The 21,652-nt window shown below is 46.4% G+C and overlaps 1 protein-coding gene across 1 annotated transcript in view; it reads right to left on the bottom strand.

Annotated features, from left to right (window-relative positions):
- LOC126456475 (uncharacterized) overlaps window positions 1–21,652 on the bottom strand; it is a 341,682-nt gene that overhangs the window by 237,160 nt on the left and 82,870 nt on the right. The window lies entirely within an intron of this gene.

Genomic DNA, 21,652 nt, shown 5'->3' with positions numbered 1-21,652 from the left:
GGAGGCCCTACTGGAACTTCCTGGCAGATTAAAATTGTGTGCCGGACCGAGACTCGAACTCGAGACCTTTGCCTTTCGCGGGCAGTGCTCTACCAACTGAGCTTGGGTAGCTCAGTTGGTAGAGCACTTGCCCGCGAAAGGCAAAGGACCCGAGTTTTAATCTGCCAGGAAGTTTCATATCAGCGCACACTCCACTGCAGAGTGAAAATCTCATTCAGGAGGCCCTACTATTTATGTGGTGCATCTAATTCTTCCGACCACTCTGCCGGCCGGTGTGGCCGAATGGTTCTAGGCGCTTCAGTCCGGAACCGCGCTGCTGCTGCGGTCGCAGGTTCGAATTCTGCCTCGGGCATGGATGTGTGTTATGTCCTTGGGTTAGTTAGGTTTAAATAGTTCTAAGTCTAGGGGACTGATGACTTCAGATTAAGTCCCATAGTGCTTAGAGCCATTTGAACCTACCAGTCTCAAGGCAGTGGAACCCAAAGAGGGAAATTCGAGTCAGTGTGCCCTCGGGACCAATGCGCTAGATCCCAGTGACGGGCGGGAACCAAGCAATCAGCTGGTGCGTGCTCAATCGTGGAGATGCTGGAGGAGACGAAGTACCACACCACAGTCATAGTGCCTAGGAGAGTACACATTTAGATAATCTGAATGTATTATGCAGCAGTAATTAATATTTGCTTGTACATACAAAAATATCTTGGACTGAAGTCAGAGGTAAAGAGCTCACTGATGTTTCACCGGTTACCAAAGGAAAGGATTACCAAATGGATATTGTCCCATATTTATAGAGAAACTGTACCGTTGAGACGAGCTACGGAGAGAACTGCGAGCAGTTACTTCTGTAAAATATCTGGGAGTATGCGTACGGAACGATTTGAAGTGGAATAATCATATAAAACTAATTGTTGGTAAGGCGGGTACCAGGTTGAGATTCATTGGGAGAGTGCTTAGAAAATGTAGTCCATCAACAAAGGAGGTGGCTTACAAAACACTCGTTCGACCTATACTTGAGTATTGCTCATCAGTGTGGGATCCGTACCAGGTCGGGTTGACGGAGGAGATAGAGAAGATCCAAAGAAGAGCGGCGCGTTTCGTCACTGGGTTATTTGGTAACCGTGATAGCGTTACGGAGATGTTAATAAACTCAAGTGGCAGACTCTGCAAGAGAGGCGCTCTGCATCGCGGTGTAGCTTGCTCGCCAGGTTTCGAGAGGGTGCGTTTCTGGATGAGGTATCGAATATATTGCTTCCCCCTACTTATACTTCCCGAGGAGATCACGAATGTAAAATTAGAGAGATTAGAGCGCGCACGGAGGCTTTCAGACAGTCGTTCTTCCCGCGAACCATACGCGACTGGAACAGGAAAGGGAGGTAATGACAGTGGCACGTAAAGTGCCCTCCGCCACACACCGTTGGGTGGCTTGCGGAGTATCAATGTAGATGTAGATGTAGATGTAGAAAGATAGTGTAACATGGAAAGGTAGCTAAGGCTTCACAAGCACACATGATCGTGGGTTTTGCACATGCATGCACTGATGTCTATCACCTCTACGTGGCACGAGCATGCATGTGCAAGCATCAGTTTGTACCCGAAATATGTCGAACTTAGACGACGAGACGCTTGCATGACTGTTCAAAGATAGCGAATGATTTCCGAAAGAGGTCGAATTTTCCTCACTATGCTGGCTGAATTGATGGAAACCGCACATAGTTCCTACAGTTGCAGATGGCCCATTCTATTTCAGTTACAAACATACAGTATTGTTTTAGTTACAATATCAGAAGCACATTTTAGGTATGTGTTAGTTAAAAATTAGAACACAAATCAGTGTGGAACATTAATACTGTGTACTCTAGATTTTACTGTGTGTGTGTTCCTTCAAAAATCGACAGAATATTCCATAAGGATTTGTGTTACATTTCGGCACAAGCGGCAAAATATCGCTTGAATGTGTTTTTCACAATAAAGAATATTTAGAAAACCTCTGAAAGTCATTGAACATTTGAAAGAGACTAAAGTCGCAAAGAGTTAAAATTGCCATATGTATCCATGAAGTGAGTGAGACAGATTTGTAGCCTACCCCCGATGTTATTTAATCTGTAAAATGAGCAAGCAGTAAAGGAAAGCAAAGAAAAATTTGGGTTAGGAATTAAACCCCAGGGAAAAGAAATATAAACTTCAAGGTTTGCCGAGGACGCTGTAATTCTGTTAGAGACAGCAAATGACTTGGAAAAGCACTGCTCTGAAAGAAGGATGTAAGATGGACATCAACAAAAGCGAAAAAAGAATAATGGAATGTAGTCTAATTAAATCAGGTGATGCTGAGGGAATTAGATTAGGAAACGAGTCACTTAAATTAGTAGACAAGTGTTGCTATTTGGGCAGCAAAATAACTAATGAAGGCCGAAGTAGAGAGGATATAAAATGTAGACTGGCAAACGAAAGAAAAGCGTTTCTGAAGCAGAAAAAATTATTAACTCAGAATATAGATTCAAGTGTCAGCAAGTCTTTTCTGAATGTATTTGTCTGGAGTGCAGCCATGTATAGAAGTGAAACATAGACGATAAACAGTTTAGACAAGAAGAGGATAGAATCTTTTGAAATGTGGCGCTACAGAAGAATGCTGAGTCTTAGGTGGGTACATCATGTAACTAATGAGGAGCTACTGAACAGAATTGGTGGGGCAAGGAATTTGTGGTACAACTTGACTAACAGAAAGGATCGGTCGATAGGACACATTCGGAGAGCTCACGGGATCATTAATTTAGTACTGCAGGGAAGCGCGACGGGTAAAAATCGTAGAAATGAGATGAATACAGCAAGCAGATTCAGAAAGATGCAGGCCGCAGTAGCTATTAAGAGATAAAGGGGCTTACACAGGATAGAGTAGCTTGGAGAGCTGCATCAAACCTGTCTTCGGACAGAAGACCACAGCAGAAACAGGTTCATACAACACGTAAGTGTTACGGACATGCTTCGGGAACTCAAATGAGAATTTCTGGAGGTAAGGCGATGTTCTTTTCGAGGAACATTAACGTAAAAATTTAGAGAACCGACATCTGAAGCTGACTGCAGAACGATTCTGCCGCTGCCAACATAAATTTCGCGTAAGGACCATGAAGACAAGCGAAATTAGGGCTTGTACGGAGTCATATAGGCAGTCGTTTTCCCTCGCTCTATTTGCGAGTAGAACAGGAAAGGAAATTACTTGCAGTGGTACAAGGTGCACTTCGCCACCAACCATACCGTGGTTTGCGGAGCATGTATGTATATGTAGATCAATTCTTCGGATTCATGGTTGATGGGACATTTAAAGGCACTGGTGTATGCCCAATCCATGCACTATGTGCAGACTTAACAGGAGCCGATGACCAATACATGTAACGCAATCCTAGTGGAGTCAGGTTTGAAGATATTGCTAATTGCGAATGTCTCTTTTTTGCTCTGTACATAGATCTTTGATGGTCTAGAATATTTTTTTGTTTTGTTCTATAGTATGAAAGGTGACTATGTTTCGCTTTACTTATGTTGCTAAACGAATTTCTTACGTTTGAGTATATAAAACACTTACCTCCTTTTTATATTCTTTATAATAGTTTTTTGAAATACGCTGTGTAAACTGGATGTAATATGCAAAACATTTGTATAAACTGTAAGGCGAGAGCGGTATCAATAGTTGGAGTTGAACATTGAAACTGAGTGGTGCGCGGTGGCGTGGCGTGTACGCATCAGACAGAAACACACGAAAAGTACTGGTCGAGCACTTATGCTTCGGTTGTGGTTTGAGCTAAGTTTCGATGTGAACGTTAGAAAAGAAAATGTTTGTGTGTTTGGCTACTGTGAACTTTGTGGAGTACCTACTCGTATAAACAGCAGTGACAATGTACAGCTGCGCGGAGTGGCCGCGCGGTTCGAGGCACCATGTCACGGATTGTGGCCCTCCCGCCGGAGGTTCGAGTCCTCCCTCGGGCATGAGTGGGTGTGTTGTTCTTAGCATATGTTAGTTTAAGTTAGTTTAAGCAGGGTGTAAGTATAGGGACCGATGACCTCAGCAGTTTGGTTCCTTAGGAATTCACACACATTTGAATATTTTTGACAATGTACACGACAGTGAACAGCGATTATCGCTGTTAAAGCCGAACTGTTTGCGTCTAACTGAGTTGTATACACTAATTCTTATCCTGTTATAACTTAATGAACTGCCACTCCAGTTGAGATATTGGCCGCCGCCTTGTAATCATTTAAATTGTTTCTTACGAGTGGGACTGCTCTCGACAGAACTGTGAATTCAGCATTGGATATTCATGCTAAGAGCGGATGGAATGAAGATCCGCGATCGGTGAGGTACAGTGAATCGTTCGTTGTCTTAAAACTGAATACAGGACATTGATAACAGAATCGCGTGTGTAAAGAACGTCGTAATCGCACACAAGCGAACTTCGATCTACACAGTAACAACTACATATAACCCGCTTGTAACGAAGGGAACGAGACGAAGGATAAAATGTCAGGAGAAACATACACCAAGCAAGAGCAGATATTTTCTGCCATTACACGATCGATGGAGCCATTGTAATTACGCTAATTACGCTGTCAATGACTTTTCTTTCTTTCTAGCGGCCGTAGTTCCGCGTCTCGCGGGGTCGGCCGTGTCATTATTGATTTGGCAGTATTAGTTGCAGAGGATGGCCGGATGCGCTTCCTGCCGCCACCCCGAACCCCCTGGGATGGAATAAGTGCAAGCTGTCTACGTCTAGTTTAAGGCATGTAAATGTGCGAACGTGTTAAAATGACTGCAAATCGTGTAACTGAGGGGGAAGATGGGGACCAGCCCGGTATTCACCTAGCGGGATGTGGAAAACCGCCTAAAAACCACATCCAGGCTGGTCGGCATACCGGCCCTCGTCGCTAATCCGCTGGGCGAATTCGATCCGGGGCCGGCGAATTACGCTGTCAACTAGTACCAACAGATAACCTCTGGCTCTTTCTGTCATTGAGTAACGACTCAAAACATTTTAAACACATAAAATTGTAATTTATTTTCTTCTTGTGAGAAACTTTCATTAAAATACTTTAGTTCCTGCAAAGAGCGTTTGTAATCTATGTTGACATTACTGTACAGTACGTTGATAATTATGACTCTGGGACCGTCTAACCCCAACTGAATAAACAGTTTTCCTGTCGTATGCGTTTCGTCTTTATTTTTTGCAAGTCATCTTCAGTGGCATATTTCATGGACGCTGATCTATGTGCTGTGTTCTTGCCTTGTGTTACAGCTGTTACTCTTCTGATAACTGCCATTTGAAATTTCGTTTCCACACTTCACAGCACCAGAATTGAACACATTTTGATGTCATGTAAAAAGGTGTAAATGTTGCTGCGTGCGTTCTGGTATTTGGTGATAAGGAAGAATATTTGCAGCCAAGATCGCGTATTGAAATATTTTCATTTGTTCAGCGACCCGTTTCGACAGTCTAGGTGTCATATGCGGATCTTCTGGAAATAATGATGGAGTGTGCTTCAGAAGCCGATCGTTGGGGAAACTAAAATACTTCAACATCCGATTTTCGCTGCAAAAATTCGTATTTGATGTTGTTTATAGGGGGTCCCAAAGTTATAATTATCAACGTACTGTAGTACTGTAAGTAAATGAGGACGACAGGGCCATAAAAGTTAAAGACGCTACGTTGATATTCTTGAACCTCCATTAACAGTAGTCATTATTATTTACCACCTCTGTCTTTATCTAATCTTTTATCGTAGTTTTGTTGCACGTGTTTTAATGAATGTTTTGGAAGGGAGTGCATTTATATGTGTGTGCAGTGTTTTCATCAGGTGCATTTACGGTTTTGTTGTGACGTGTGGTAACTCGCGTAAGTTGTGGCGCCCACCATTAGATTCCGCGAGCCGACCAATCATAGAAGGGCTCCTCTTTTGCTATTGGTGCAAGGCATTTAACACCTCTTCAACTACGTCAGTTGTGTTTATATTTGCTGGAACGTCATATTACAGCATACTCATGACCATGTGCGAGTTTGTTGGCTTTCCAGTTATAATTGAACAAAATTACAGTCTATTCCATCATTGTTTTGGCGTTAAGCACGGAATTTTATGCGATTTGTGTTCTTTTGGAGATCACTACCAAATTCTTAGATGGTTACTTTACTTAAATTTGGAAGAAAAACGGATGCTTTTGAGTGTAAGTAATCAAAATTCACCGTCAAAATTACATAGAGAAGAGATCTTAGAATTGTTTTCTTCCCATATGGCTAAATTTCGTGACGCCACTAAGTCACATTCCGCAGAGAATGCACTTGAAAGACTGCTTGATTGACTGCGATGGGGTGAAGGATGTCTCAGGTGCGTGTTAACGACAGGCAGAAGTTTCTATAGAGTCTGATTCTACGTAGCAGACAGATAGGAGTGAAAGGACAGATCGGTCCATTATCTCAACAGGTATTGGTTTTCGGACATATCATTATGGGAACTCTCCTTCTAGTTTTAACCAATACTACGTCATGTGTGATTGTCCGGCACTTTTTTTTTTAAAACTTCTGTATTGATAAACTGATGGGTGTCAGTCCTGGTATCATTTCGTCCCTAGAGATGTGTGTGACGGTGAGAAGGGGTGAAATGAAATTAACTGAAAACGACAGATATTGGTACCGAATCCGCAGTATTCGTAGTTGCTACGTCGAGTAGTTAGAGTCATTTTGACAGTTGACCCTTTTGAAATAGTTGTGTGTGTGTGTGTGTGTGTGTGTGTGTGTGTGTGTGTGTGTGTGTGTGTGTGTGTGTGTGTGTGTGTGTGTGGAGATGAGACGTGTCAAGAACATGTCTGGAATGTGTGGAGAAATTTCAGCTGTTCTTTATGAATGAAACACATAAAACACTGCTGTATACTCTACAATACCATTTCTTGTTACACCAATCGATTTTCGGCAGTTGCATCATCATCAGGTACATCTATTCCTAATTCTAACATTAACATTTTTCATCTCTGGAAATGGAGATCTCTGCATATACACTTGTTCAAAATCTTTCATCCAACAAAATTTCACTGCACCACATGCGCTTACTTGTCTTCCTAGCTGATGATGGCGTAACAGCCGAAAAGCGGTTCATGTAACAGATAATAAATATTGCACAATATTACACCATTGTTGCGTGTGTTTCATTCATGATGTATGAAGTGTTCTATCAAGAGTCGACGTCATAGTGAATCAATGAACCATTATTGGTACACGTAACACTTAAAAAAAAAAAAAGAGATACTGGGACTAAGAAATGCCTAACACCTGTAGCCGTGGGGTTGCTGATGGTATAGTGGCTATCCTTGCCTTACATTAATGACTGCTCCTTCATGAATGCAACGCGTACCAGAACACTGAATTGCTCGTCTCGCCAATATCTGGATGTACGAGGGGCGTTCAGAAAGTAAGCTCCGATCGGTCGCGAAATGGAAACGACTATGAAAATCCGATAAAGCTTTGCACAGATGTGTTGGGTAGTGTCTCTAGTATAACCCCAGTTAGCATCACGTCGCTCTTCTCATTTCTGAGCTCGCAGTGAGTGCGTAAAGATGTCTAGAAAATAGTGTCTGCCGCCAAGTACGAGGGCCTGGTGAGAAATTTCGCCTGAAGCTATGCAGCTAACATTACATAACTGTCGTGCTGTTTCTTCTTCAAGACAATTCTCAGCCGCATTCTGCAGGGGCAATGAAGATGCTCCTGCATCGTTTTCAAATGGAAATGTCAAATTACCCACAATACAGTCCGCAATTGTCTCCTCCTGAGTTTCATCTCTGGTCACATGAACCGCTCTCTTTGAAGACAACATTTTGGCACAGACAACGAGGTGTAGGCCAGCGTGGAGAATTGGCGGAAAGCACTGGCGGCTGCCTTCTATGATGAGGCTATTGAAAAGTTGGTACAACGCTATGACAAAAGTCTAAGTCAGAACGGCGACTACGTAGAGAAGTAGCTGAAAGGTGTAGCTAATTGTTACAAGTAAAACATTTCTGATGTTCACTGTGGTTTCAATTTGGCAATCAATCGGAGCTTACTTTTTGAACAGGCCTCGTACTTAATGATTTTCTGGCAACTCCTTAATCTTGTTGCCACATCTTTGACGAGGAGCGTACCTTTTTTATGTCATCTCACTAGTATGCGCAAGAGGCAAATAAAGATTCAGCTGAGCTTACGCAAGACGTAAATAAATTCCCGATCTTTCTTGTCAGTTCAGCAAGTGTAACGACATGGCAGAGCCTTCTCACGTGAGTGTAAGAAGCCCTACGCGCCTGCACCTCGTTCTTGATTTACGCGTAATCGCGGGCCTCGCTCGCAGCCAGACAGAAGCCGCCTCCCCCGCCTGGAGGCCGCGCTATTTCTGGCCGCCTGAGCAAGCAAACAGCAGAGCATCGAGTGGTGGCGGCGCCGCCAGCGGGGCCTGCGCCGCGCCCTCTTCACCGCGGGAACTGCACTCAGCGAGCGATCAGACTCACCGTGAACGTGAGGATTCGGGACGTGTCAGTTCAAGGAAATCTCTGACTCACTGAGAAGCCAAAACATGGTGACCACTGCCCGCCTCGGAATTGAAAGCCGCCTGGTTGCGTCTCGGGCGCGTAAAGCGGTGAGGAAAGGACATAAGCGAGGCAGAAACGGATGGGGTATGGTTCTAGCGACGATACGGGCCGGAAATGGGGAACTCCACTGACGTGAGCGAATTTGACAAAGACCAGACTGTTATGGCCTGGCGAGTAGGAACGAGCATCTTGCAAACGGCCAAACTGGTCCGCTGGTTGCTACTGTCGCGAGCATCTGTGGACAGTGCTTGGAGGACGCTGAATCCACGGTGATATGTTGTCGACACCTCATTAGATAACGTGGAGGATGGAGGCTCGCCTTCTCTGAAAAGTAGGGTAGGCAGCGGTCTGTGACAGATCTGATGACAGAGCACAATGCTGGTGGAGACACAAGTGTTTCGCAACACTCCATTCAGCGCACATTGTTGAACAAGGGCTGCGCAGCAGAAGACTCCTGTCAGTCCCCGTGCTGAACCACCGACGTCGTCATTTACGACTGCACTGAGCAAAGGATCATAGAGAGTAGACCGTGAACTGACGGGAACGGGTCTCCTGGTCGGATGATTCACGTTCCTTGTAACACCTCTAATGGCACAGATATCAGTCCTGAACTTGACGGATCGACCGTAACCTTACGATCCTTTGCTACAGTGCAGCGGCATGGCTGATGGGGACGCCCCATAGGGACAGATTAGCGCCTGGAAGTCGTTTTGGCGCCATGGAGTAAATCAGTTGCACCAGAACCATCACGCGAGTAGGATTTGAGAAAGGCGATCGTGGTTAGAATGCTAATTTTGAAACTCAGATGAAATTCGTATCGGGGGGAGGGAGTGGTTATACGATTGTACGGTCGTGTGACTAGGGCCTCCCGTCGGGTAGACCGTTCGCCATGTGCAAGTCTTTCGATTGGACGCCACGTCGGCGACTTGCGCGTCGATGGGGATGAAATGATGATGATTAGGACAACACGACACCCAGTCCCTGAGCGGAGAAAATCTCTGACCCACCGGGAATCGAAGCCGGGCCCTTAGGATTGACATTCTGTCGCGCTGACCACTCAGCTACAGGGGGCGGACGATTGTACGGTAAGAAATCGACAGTGGTAAACTCGTGTAAGCTCGTGATTGCAGAGTGAGTGTAATCGTAGTGTGACTGCGATCGGAACAAGTAGGGACGTAATACTTGAATTTAAAGAGAAATAAATTAACTGTCGTACAAAAGTGTTGACATACTGCAACCTCTTCCTTATTATTTGATTCAAATGGTTCAAATGGCTCTAATCACTATGGGACTTAACATCTGAGATCGTCAGCCCCCCAGGTTAAGAACTAATTAAACCTAACTAACCTAAGGACATCACACACATCCATGCCCGAGGCAGGATTCGAACCTGTGATCGTAGCAGTCGCGCGGTTCCGGACTGAAGCGCCTAGAACCGCTCAGCCACAGCGGCCGGCTAGTATCTGAATTTATGGAAATGAATGACTTATAGAACTGTGCGGCGGAAGCGAGAGGGTATGCATTGTAGGGTAACGGTCACAGCATCAGTTATCGGCCCATGTACCTTCGGAGTAACTTCACACTCTGGCTACTTATGAATCTCCGATGACTCAGTTTCCAACCAGCCAGACTACAGCAAGTGATAATTAAGTATATGTCAATAAATAGCACGGAATGACGGCTTACACACTAGATCGACGATCGTATTGGGATCCACCGCCATACAGGCGAACGGCTGATCGAAACATCCTTGGTGTCATGGACGCAGACCCTTGAGGACAGTATTGCACTGAGGTGACAAAAGTCGTGGGATATTGACAAGCACACATACAGATGCCGGTAGTATCTCGTGCACAAGGTATGAAAGGGCAGTGCATTGGCGGAGCTGTCATTTGTGCTCAAGTGATTCATGTGAAAACGTTTGCGATGGTGCCAGGGGTATAACGACTTGACCAACGAGAAGTTGCATCGCGTGCTCTTTCGGACAAGAGTAGATTCAGTCTGATGGACGTACCAAATGACTCTGAGCACTATGGGACTCAACATCTGCGGTCATCAGTCCCCTATAACTTAGAACTACTTAAACCTAACTAACCTAAGGACATCACACACATCCATGCCCGAGGCAGGATTCGAACCTGCGACCGTAGCATTCGCTCGGTTCCAGACTGAAGTGCCTAGCACCGCTCGGCCACACTGGCCGGCGATGGACGTACCCTCACATGGCGAGAGGTGGGAAGACGAAACGCATTCAGGGAAATTGTCGAACATGATAGTTTTGCTTATCGAACTGTTACGGTATGCGGAGGCATCATGTTGCATGGAAATCATAGAACACAGTACCCTCATTAGTCAACGACATAGTGACACTGTACTCCTTCCACATCTGCGTCTTTTCAGGGGTGCATTCGGCTCTGACTTCATTGCTATGGATGACAATAAGCGACCGCATCGAAAAGAGCAGGGGGAGGCGCTTCAGAAAAGAGAGGTTATTCGGTGAATGGGCTAGCCTGTCCGTTCCCCTGACTTACGAGGCTCGTCCACAAAGTAAGTTCCGTTTCTATTTCTATCCGCGGCAGCGCTACGATCGCAGTTCCGAGCATGCGCGGCAGTTACTCTGACTCGAGGAGAAGACATGTACGCCATTTTCAGATCGCTGCTGCCGACGTGTGTTTTGTAGTGCTACTTTATAATGTCAGCCGTAATTCAAAATACCGCCGCTTGTGAAATCAGATCTGCGATTCGTTTTCTACATGCAAAGAAAATTAAACCAAAGGAAATTCATCGGCAAATCTGCGAGGTTTACGGACAAAGTGCTATGAGTGATTCAATGGTTAGAAGATGGGTCAGACTCTTCAATGAAGGACGTGATGAAGTGCACGATGAAGAACGAATTTGACGACCGACTGTGGTTACTGATGAACTGGGTCACACAACTGAAGAGAAGATTAAGCACAACCGTAAGTTTACACTTAGTGCCCTTGCTATGGAAGTTCCCCAAATGTCACGATCACTAATTCATGACCTTGCTACTGTAAAACTGAAATTTCGAGAACTTTGCTCACGTTGGGTACCCAAAATTCTTACTGAACAACACAAAAAACAAGGGATGTGCAGTGCACTTCAGTTTTTGACACGCTACAATGAAGAAGGCGATGCTTTTCTTTCTCAGATAGTCGCAGGGGATGAAACTTGGGTATTGTATGACACCCCGAAACAAAACGGGAATCAATGGAATGGAGGCACACTTCATCCCCAACGAAGATTAAGCCTAAGCAAATCTTGACATGTGCACCGTTTTTTTGGACAGAAAAGGCATTTTGCGGATTGATTTGTTAGCACGAGGCCAAACAATCAATGCACATGGTTACTTCGAGACCATTAATAAATTGTGCCGCGCAATACAGAACAAGCGACTTTCATCTATGCTTACACTTCAAATCTAATCTTCGTGGTCAACACTTCAACGATGATGACGAGCTGAAAAAACATGTTGCCACGTGGTTGAATACAAAGGCGCAACCTGTGGTGTCACCGCCAGACACCACACTTGCTAGGTGGTAGCTTAAATCGGCCGCGGTCCATTTAGTACATGTCGGACCCGCGTGTCGCCACTGTGTGATCGCAGACCTAGCACCACCACAAGGCAGGTTTCGTGATACGAACAAGCACTCGTCCCAGTTGGACGGACGACCTAGCTAGCGACTAGATGTACGAAGCCTTTCACTCTCATTAGCCGAGAGACAGAATAGCCTTCAGCTAAGTTAATGGCTACGAACTAGCAAGGCGCCATTAGCCTTACAGTGATTGTAATTAAAGTCTCCTGTGTATAGTCAAGAGCGATGTACCACAATGATTGATTAAAGATAAGTATTAATCCAGCTACGTACTTTTCTTCATAGCATTAATTACGTAGCCTGTTCCAGTACTTGACGCCCGTCGGCGTGTGTGTGTACGCGTGCCTTTCTTTCGGCTACCCGTCACTGTGGACTGGCTGCCTTGTCAGTCCACTTCATTGGCGATGAGGATGGGATTCTTTCTGATTGCTTACATTTACTTGTGTCATGGCTTCGCCAGATGTACTGTCCGAATTTTATCGCTTGCAGAATCAGCAGACGCAGGCGTTACTGGATGCCCTTGGACAGCTCTTCCAGGGTCAACGTGCCATTCAAACCGATGCGGCCGCCGCCGCTTCACCGGTACCGCAGCCACAACCTGCCGTTGCACCGCCTTTTAGGCACTACGACCCGAACCACGAGTCCTGGCAAGAGTGGTCCCGCCAGTTTGCCTTCCACCTCGCCGCCTACAGAATTCAAGGTAATGAGCGGCAGCCGTTTTTGCTTTCTTGTGTCGGTGTGTCCACCTACCGTGTGATAGTGAAATTGTTTCCCCGACGCGACGTAGCAACTCTGTCCTACGAGGAAATTTTGTCTGCTTTAGATGCCTATTTCAAAGAAACAGTTAATGTGGTTGCAAAACGGTATACGTTTTTTCGTACAAAACGTACGGCCGGTCAAACTAATAGTGAGTGGGTAGCAACATTGCAAGGACTTACTAGGGACTGTGCCTTTGACTGTGACTGTGGTCTTTCTTATTCAGATACAATGGTACGTGATGCAATTGCACAGAACGTTTCTGATGTTCGCATACGGGAGCAAATATTGAAACTAGTTAATCCCTCCCTTCAACAAGTGATCGACATATTAGATAGACAAGACACACTTGACTGTGCTCAGGAATCTTTTGAAACTTCGCCAGCTGTGTGTAACATTAACCGGCCCGCCGGGCGCGCTCGCGCTACGCGGCCCCGTCAACTGCCCTCGCGTACGTCCGCACAGCTGCCGCCGCGCGCTAAACCAGGTGTGCCGCGCCAACCCACAAATGCAGTGAAATCATGCCCGGGGTGTGCTACTAGACATTCGCGTGAACATTGCCCGTCACGCCAAGCTATTTGCTTTTTCTGCAATCGGAAAGGACATGTTCAAAGTGTTTGCCAGAAAAAGCTCAGATCAGACACTCTTAATCATTCCAGGCCCTTTGCTTCGCGCCGGAATCGAACCAAGGACACTCAGGCTCGTGGACCTTCGCCCATGGACATTCATGTCGTTAATTCCGATTCGTCCAGTGCCACTTTCTCTAACAGTGACTGTGTTCGTCCCACAAAAACTGTGCGTCGACGTCGCCGGAAATCACGTCAATTAGCAAGTGATTCTGTACCAGTGTCTATTCCTATTGCACAAAACAGTCGCTCTTGTCGTCAGCAGAACAATAAACTTTTTGTGGACTTGGACTTTAATGGCAAAGTGATACCATTCCAGCTCGATACCGGAGCTGCAGTTTCATTGCTCAATCACGACACGTACAAACAACTGGGCAAACCTCCGTTGCGTGCCGCAAATGTTAAGCTAACCACATATTCAGGATAGAAAATTCCTGTGTTAGGACAGTGCAGCCATCTTGCGACATACAGGGGACAAACAAAACTTGTGTCATTTTACGTTCTTCGTTCTTCTACGGCAATGAACTTGTTTGGTTTAGATTTATTTCAGTTGTTTAACATGTCTATTGTAAATCAGGTGCTATCAGTGAATCAAACTGTGCCTTCAGACAGTGTTTCTCGCTTATATGAAGAATTTGCAGACATTTTTGCACCGGGCCTTGGTTGCGCTAAAAACTATGAAGCACAAATGGAACTGAAGGTCAACGCGCAACCGAAATTTTTCAGAGCGCGCAATGTTCCCCACGCATTGCGTCCGGAGGTCGCAAGAACATTGAACAATGTAGAATCACAAGGTGTGAGTGTATATGCGCAATGCCTCTTCCATTTCAGCTCCGCTTCATCGCTTACGCCGTAAAGGTGTTCCGTTCGTCTGGACGACGGAATGCGAACGCGCCTTTCGCCAGTTGAAATCGGCGTTGCTTTCACATACTTGCCTCACGCCTTTCGATCCCCAGAAACCCCTTTTGTTGATGGTAGATGCATCGGATTTCGGGATCAGTGCTGTGCTTGCGCACAAAGTTGGCTCGCATCATCGCCCTATTGCCTTTGCGTCGAAATTGCTCTCATCTGCGCAAAGAAATTACTCGCAGATAGAGAAAGAAGCTTTGGTTCTCGTGTTTGGTGTTACTAAGTTCCATGATTTCTTGTATGGTCGTCACTTTACCATCATCACAGACCACAAAACTTTGACATCGCTTTTTCATCCGACCAAGCCTGTACCTCCACGTACAGCGCAGAAATTCATTCGCTGGTCTATTTTCCTCTCGCAGTACCGCTACGATATCTTGTATCGGTCCACTTCTAAGCACGGAAACGCCGATGCGTTGTCCCGTTTGCCGGTTGCTGAAGATAAAGCATTCGATTCTTCCGAACTTGCTTGCATGTTCATTGATTCGGAAACCGATGAAGTGGTCGAATCGTTTCCGATTGATTTTCGTCGTGTAGCTACAGCCACAGCTGCTGACCCTGTCCTTGCTACTGTTTTGCGTTTTGTTGCTACGCAATGGCCTTTGTCAAAGTCTCGGATCGAGGATCCGTTGGTTCGCCGATTTTTTGCTCACAGGGAGAGACTTTTTGTTCGCCGTGGTGTTTTGTTGTTGCGTTCTGATAATGATCAGTCCCGAGTCGTGGTCCCACGTTCGTTACAGTCCTCTGTCTTACGGCTTCTTCACCAAGGACATTGGGGTATAGTGCGAACGAAACAACTTGCTCGTCAGCACTGTACTTGGTTCGGAATCGATGCTGCGATTACGAATATGTGTTCTTCTTGCATGGCGTATGCCGAACAACAATCCGCACCGCCGCGGAAAGTCTTTGCATGGCCAAAAGCTACTTCCCCTTGGCAACGCTTGCACATTGATTTTGCTGGTCCATTCTGGAATGCTCGATGGTTGGTTCTGGTCGACGCCTTCAGTAATTTTCCTTTTGTTGTCCGGATGTCTTCCACGACGTCCTCCGCCACCATCCAAGCGTTGTCTGCTATCTTTTGCATTGAAGGTCTTCCGCAGGCTATTGTTTCCGACAATGGCCCACAATTCATGTCCGCAGAATTTCAGTCATTCTGCCAGGCCAATGGTATTCAACATCTGACATCCGCGCCGTTTTCGCCTCAGTCAAACGGTGCCGCTGAACGATTGGTCCGGACTTTCAAGTCACAGATGTTGAAATTGAAAGAGTCGCATTCTCGGGAGGACACATTGTTGCTCTTTTGTCTTCGTATCGCTCTCAGCCCCGAGATGGTCGCTCGCCAGCTGAGTTGCTCCATGGTCGTCCTCATCGCACCTTGATGTCTTTGCTGCATCCGCCGCATCAGGTTCCTGTGCAGCGGCGGACTCCTGCTTTTGCTCCAGGCGACGTTGTATTTTACCGCAACTATCGAGGTTCACGGCGTTGGCTCGCAGGGCGCATTCTTCGCTGCCTCGGCCGCGCGATGTATTTGGTTTTGGGGGCCTCTGGTGAGGTGCGTCGGCATCTCAATCAGCTGCGCCTCTGTCGTCGCACGGGTTCTGCCGCTCCCCGTCGGCTTTCAGCGACGGTGCCGTCCGGTCAGCGCCCTGGGGACCCATCTACTGGTTCGCCTCATCCCCAGGTGTTACCGACGATGCCTTCCATTTTGCCCCATGGCGGCGCGCCGCCGCAGCAGCAGCCGCCGCCGCCGCCGCCGCCGCCGCCGCAGCCGCCGGTACTCCCGCCGGCGCCGCCCGCATTCGACGCTTCGCTGCAGCCGCCATGCGCCTCCCAGGGTCACGCGCCGCCGATCGCTTCCCGTGACTAGCTGTCCTCCGCCATGGAACTCTTGCCCGCTCCGGACCACATGACGTCATCGCTCGTCGGGTACCCCGACGCAATGGAGGTCGACCCTTCGGCCCCTCCTGTCTCATTACGGGCGCATACACCGCATGTTGACGTGCACCCTGGACTAGCTTTTCAGGCGTTTCCTAGCTCCCCTCGGACCGAATGGCCGGGTGCGGGTGGCACAGCCTCGCCTGTTGTTAGGCTCCCCACCTCATCGCATACGTCAACATGGGGTCCTCCCCACGGCGGGCGGAAGCCTTATCTCACGACCGTTCGCCGATTTGCGGGGGAGGAATGTGGTGTCACCGCCAGACACCACACTTGCTAGGTGGTAGCTTAAATCGGCCGCGGTCCATTTAGTACATGTCGGACCCGCGTGTCGCCACTGTGTGATCGCAGACCTAGCGCCATCACAAGGCAGGTTTCGTGATACGAACAAGCACTCGTCCCAGTTGGACGGACGACCTAGCTAGCGACTAGATGTACGAAGCCTTTCACTCTCATTAGCCGAGAGACAGAATAGCCTTCAGCTAAGTTAATGGCTACGAACTAGCAAGGCGTCATTAGCCTTACAGTGATTGTAATTAGAGTCTCCTGTGTATAGTCAAGAGCGATGTACCACAATGATTGATTAAAGATAAGTATTAATCCAGCTACGTACTTTTCTTCATAGCATTAATTACGTAGCCTGTTCCAGTACTTGACGCCCGTCGGCGTGTGTGTGTACGCGTGCCTTTCTTTCGGCTACCCGTCATTGTGGACTTGCTGCCTTGTCAGTCCACTTCACAACATTCTATGAAGAAGGCATACAATAACTTGTGCCACGCTAAAACAAGCACCTACAAAATTTCGGAAGCTACGTAGAAAAGTAGTTTAACAATTGTAGATTTTTGTACAATAAATATTTTTTCTGTATCTGTACACGTTTGTTTTATATAACCAAACGGAACTTACTTTGTGGACGACCCTCGTGTATCCCATCAATCTCATGTGGGATGCGTTGGCAAGACGTATTGCTTCACGTCCAAGTGACCAGGAGTTGTCAACGCCCTACCATAAGAACTCCTTACCAACCTTGTGGCTGGGGCGGAACATGTTGCATAGCATGCATTGTCGTCTGTGGAATCAGACAGCCTGTTAGGAGCCATGTTCTAGGTTTTGCAATGTCCAGGGGACCATCATGAATCGCGATGACTTCTGTGCAGTTATTGTCCTTGAATGAAGTATTATTTCTGTTCGTGTCATTGCGTATTTCTTTCGGTTACCCTCCCTACTATATTGTAACAGTTCTTTCTGTGCATGGTTCAGGTTTCATCGAGATGTTACTTGACACTGTCATATCATGTGAAAGTTATTTTTATCCTTAAACTTCGCACACCAGCGCATTTTATACACTACTTCAATTAATAATAAAATTAAGAAGAAATTGCGGTAGCAGTGGCTGGACATGTTGCATATAGTGAAACTGGCATGAGAAGCTCTTTGTCTCTTCTCCTTATACGCAAGATTTCTACTACCATTTCTAGACATTAAGTTGGGTCTAATGAAACAATTTACGAAAGCCTTGTCCAAACATGGAGAATATCTCAAATACTTCTGCAAAAGTTTCTAATCTTTTTCTTTGGGGAGAGCTCATCAGTCCTTTGACTGGTTCGACGTAGTCCGTAACGACTCCCTGTCCTGTGCTGTGTCAGATTATTCATCTCTGATTTGTACTTTCATCCAAAATTCATAATCTCGGGGTTTTGCCACAGTATTTACCCTCTAAAGCTCTCTCTAGTAGCATGGGAGTTATTCCCTGATCTCTTAACACATGTCCTATCATCCCGTTCCTTGTTGTTGTAAATATCTTCCACACACTTTTATACTCGGCGTTTCCGCGGAGAATCTCCTCGTTCGTTACCTTATGAGTCCACCTAATTTTCAACGTTCTTTTGTAGCACCACAACCCAAGCGCTTCGATAGTCTTCTGTTCCGGTTTTCCCACTGTCCATAATTCACTATCATTCAGTGCTGTGCACAGGAAATTTCTTCCTCAAACTAAGGCTTATGTTTGATACTGGTAGACTTCTCTTGTTCAGAAATGCCCTCTCTGCTTGTGTTAACGTGCTTTTCCATGTCCTCCTCGCTTTGTCCGCCGTGGTTTATTTTGTTTCCGAGGTAGCAGAATTTCTTTACTTCGCCTGTTTTGCGGCCTCCAATTTGTATATTAATTTGATCATTAATTTCATTTGCCCTCCTCCTAATTACTTTCGCCTCTCCGGTTTACTCTCCGTCCATAATCTGCGTGCAGTAGATAGTTCATTTCGTTCAGTATATTCTGGAAATCTTCCTCCTACTAGTGTGGAAAGCAATGTCTTCAGGGAATCTCCTCATTGCTATCCGTTCACCTTGAATTTTAATCCCACTTCCAAACCTTTCTGTTATTTCCGTCATTGCTTCGTCGATGTACTGATTGGAAAGTAGGGCAGAAAGACAGCATCTTTTCAATCCAAGGACTTCGTTGTTGGTCTTCCATTCTTATTACAGCTTCTTGGCTGTTACAGCTATTGTAAATTACTCTTTTTTTCTTATAGCTTTCTCACTTATCAAAAGCAAATCGAAAGAAGACGTATTTCTTGGGCGTGACATTGGAAAAATGACGTTAGCCGGCCGAAGTGGCCGAGCGGTTCTAGGCGCTACAGTCTGGAACCGCGCGACCGCTATGGTCGCAGGTTCGAATCCTGCCTCGGGCATGGATGTGTGTGATGTCCTTAGGTTGGTTAGGTTTAAGTAGTTCTCAGTTCTAGGGGACTGATGACCTCAGATATTAAGTCCCATAGAGCTCAGAGGCATTTTTTGAAAAATGACGTTAAATTGCAACTTTTGATCAGAAATGACTGTGAGTGAGACAGCGGCTTATGTATCATGCAAGGAAGTTTTTACCAAGTTCTTTGACAACAAAAGTAACCCAGTTTCTGTTGTAGCAAACGCGCTCACTTCACCGGGGGCTACAGCAGACAGTGAAACAGGAAAAAAACTATATCAGATGCTTTGAAGACAAGAGAGAAAGAAATGTAAGCGTATAAACACATAATTCGTTGCAATAAGGAGATCTTTTCATATTCGTACTTCAATAACAGCGTTGTAGATACTGAAGAATTAAATGACTTTTCGCTCCAGGTGCATGTGTAATTTTTCCAGTTAAAAGAAAGTGCAACAGTGTTGAAACTGTACGTGATACAAAAATACCTAAGGTCAGATACGGACTCTTAGCCTAAAATAGAACACATGATTAAGCTGTTACAAAACGAAAAGTAACTTCTGTTGTTTTTACGAGGGGACTTCAAAAACTAAGTTACACATTATCGTGGCAGGCCGAGTAACTTCTGTTGAAAGCTGCACAAAACATCAGAGTGACACAGGTACACGATACTGTTTCTCAACACAGCCTCCAAGTCTCTGTAAACACCGGTCGGAACTTTCTCCGAGTAATTCATTTCATGGACAATAGAAATCCGCTCCTTGGACACGGAGGCATTCGAGACCTGCTGTGTCAACATCCTCATCGCAGGAAACCTATTCCCACCCAGATCTACCGTCAAGCTGCCAGAAATGTGGGAATCGTGTGGTGGAAAATCAGGACGTCCCAGTCAGCAGCACCCACCTCTGTGTAGTGCGGCCTCGGTCAAATCGTTGCCACCATTTCACTACGGCCTGACGCGTCATTGCATTTGGTCCATACGCTGCCAGAACTTCTCGGAAAACCTGTGTGAAACTTAGACGTTTTGTTCACGTGAATAGTACTGTCCCGCGTACATCAACTCTGGAGTGCGTTTCCAGTTGCTACGCCATTTAAATCGCACTCTGCGATCCTCCTGATACCCGTACCGCAGCACAACCGTGTCTGAAAGAAACCCGGAACATGCAAATTCTTCTGACAACGCGTCACTTTTGTGACGCAATGGTCTTAGCGTGGAATGACACGTGTAACTTACGTTCTAAAGTCATTAAGTACCTATCACCTCTTTCGCACCGTATCTCTGCTACTGGGGACGAAATATCAGTGGGACTGTTACCAGTGAGCTAGCGACTACAAAGGCTCTGGCTGCGACGTTATTATAAGTCATTTTACATATACGTGCCATCTCCTTCCCGCTCAGAGTACTTCCAGACAGTAATTGATGTCTACCCACGTTTGCTTGAAATTGCTCCAAACTCTGCAGAGTTGTAGTCTACATGGCATTCCTTCGTGCCACCGTTCCCGCTCATAAGGGATTTTTTTTTTTCGCTGGTCTGCGTTATCCATACAGCACTGGAGACTCGGCAGATATTTTCTCCACTGTCAGCGTACAGCTGGAGATGCGGCGGTCACTATCTGTTCCCACGTCCCGGCGGCGCCAGAGGAGAACGTGGAGGGATAGATCAGTGGCGGGCCACGATCAGCGGCGGTCCAAGATTAGTGGCGGTCCAACAGCGCCCCAGTGTCCTCATGAAGGTTCTTCGTGGTCCTCGTAACAAACCGTAACCGTAGCGGTCGTTCGAGCCGGCCGAAGTGGCCGTGCGGTTAAAGGCGCTGCAGTCTGGAACCGCAAGACCGCTACGGTCGCAGGTTCGAATCCTGCCTCGGGCATGGATGTTTGTGATGTCCTTAGGTTAGTTAGGTTTAACTAGTTCTAAGTTCTAGGGGACTAATGACCTCAGCAGTTGAGTCCCATAGTGCTCAGAGCCATTTTGAACCGGGCGTTCGACATTACTGGCTCGAATGTTCGTTGAAGTGGCAATAAGAAAAGAAGAGATGATTTTGAAACGTCGTGTTATGCACTGAAGCGCCAAAGAAACTGGTTTAGGCATGCATATTCAAATACAGAGGTGTGTAAACAGGGAGAATACGGCCGGCACTGCCGCGCGGAGTGGCCGCGCGGTTTGACGCGCCATGTCACGGATTGCGTGGCACCTCCCACCGGAGGATCGAGTCCTCCATCGGGCATGGGTGTGTGTGTGTTGTTCATAGCATAAGTTACTTTAAGTTAGTTTCAGTAGTGTGTAAGCCTAGGGACCGATGACTTCAGCAGTTTGGTCCCTTAGGAATTCACACACATTTGAATATTTGAATGTGGCGCTGCGGTCGGCACAGCCTATATAAGACAACAGATGCCTGACGCTGTTGTTAGCTCGGTTACTCCTGCTACAATGGCAGGTTATTAAGATTGAAGTGAGTTTGAACATGGTGTTATAGTTTGCGCACGAGCGATGGGAACACATCTCCGAAGTAGCGATGAAGTGGGAAT

The sequence above is a fragment of the Schistocerca serialis genome, chromosome 2 (assembly GCF_023864345.2).
Source record: "Schistocerca serialis cubense isolate TAMUIC-IGC-003099 chromosome 2, iqSchSeri2.2, whole genome shotgun sequence".
In the NCBI taxonomy this organism is placed as follows: domain Eukaryota; kingdom Metazoa; phylum Arthropoda; class Insecta; order Orthoptera; family Acrididae; genus Schistocerca; species Schistocerca serialis.
The sequence above is the reverse complement of the archived record's forward strand: the minus strand, read 5'-3'. Positions and strand labels throughout refer to the sequence as shown.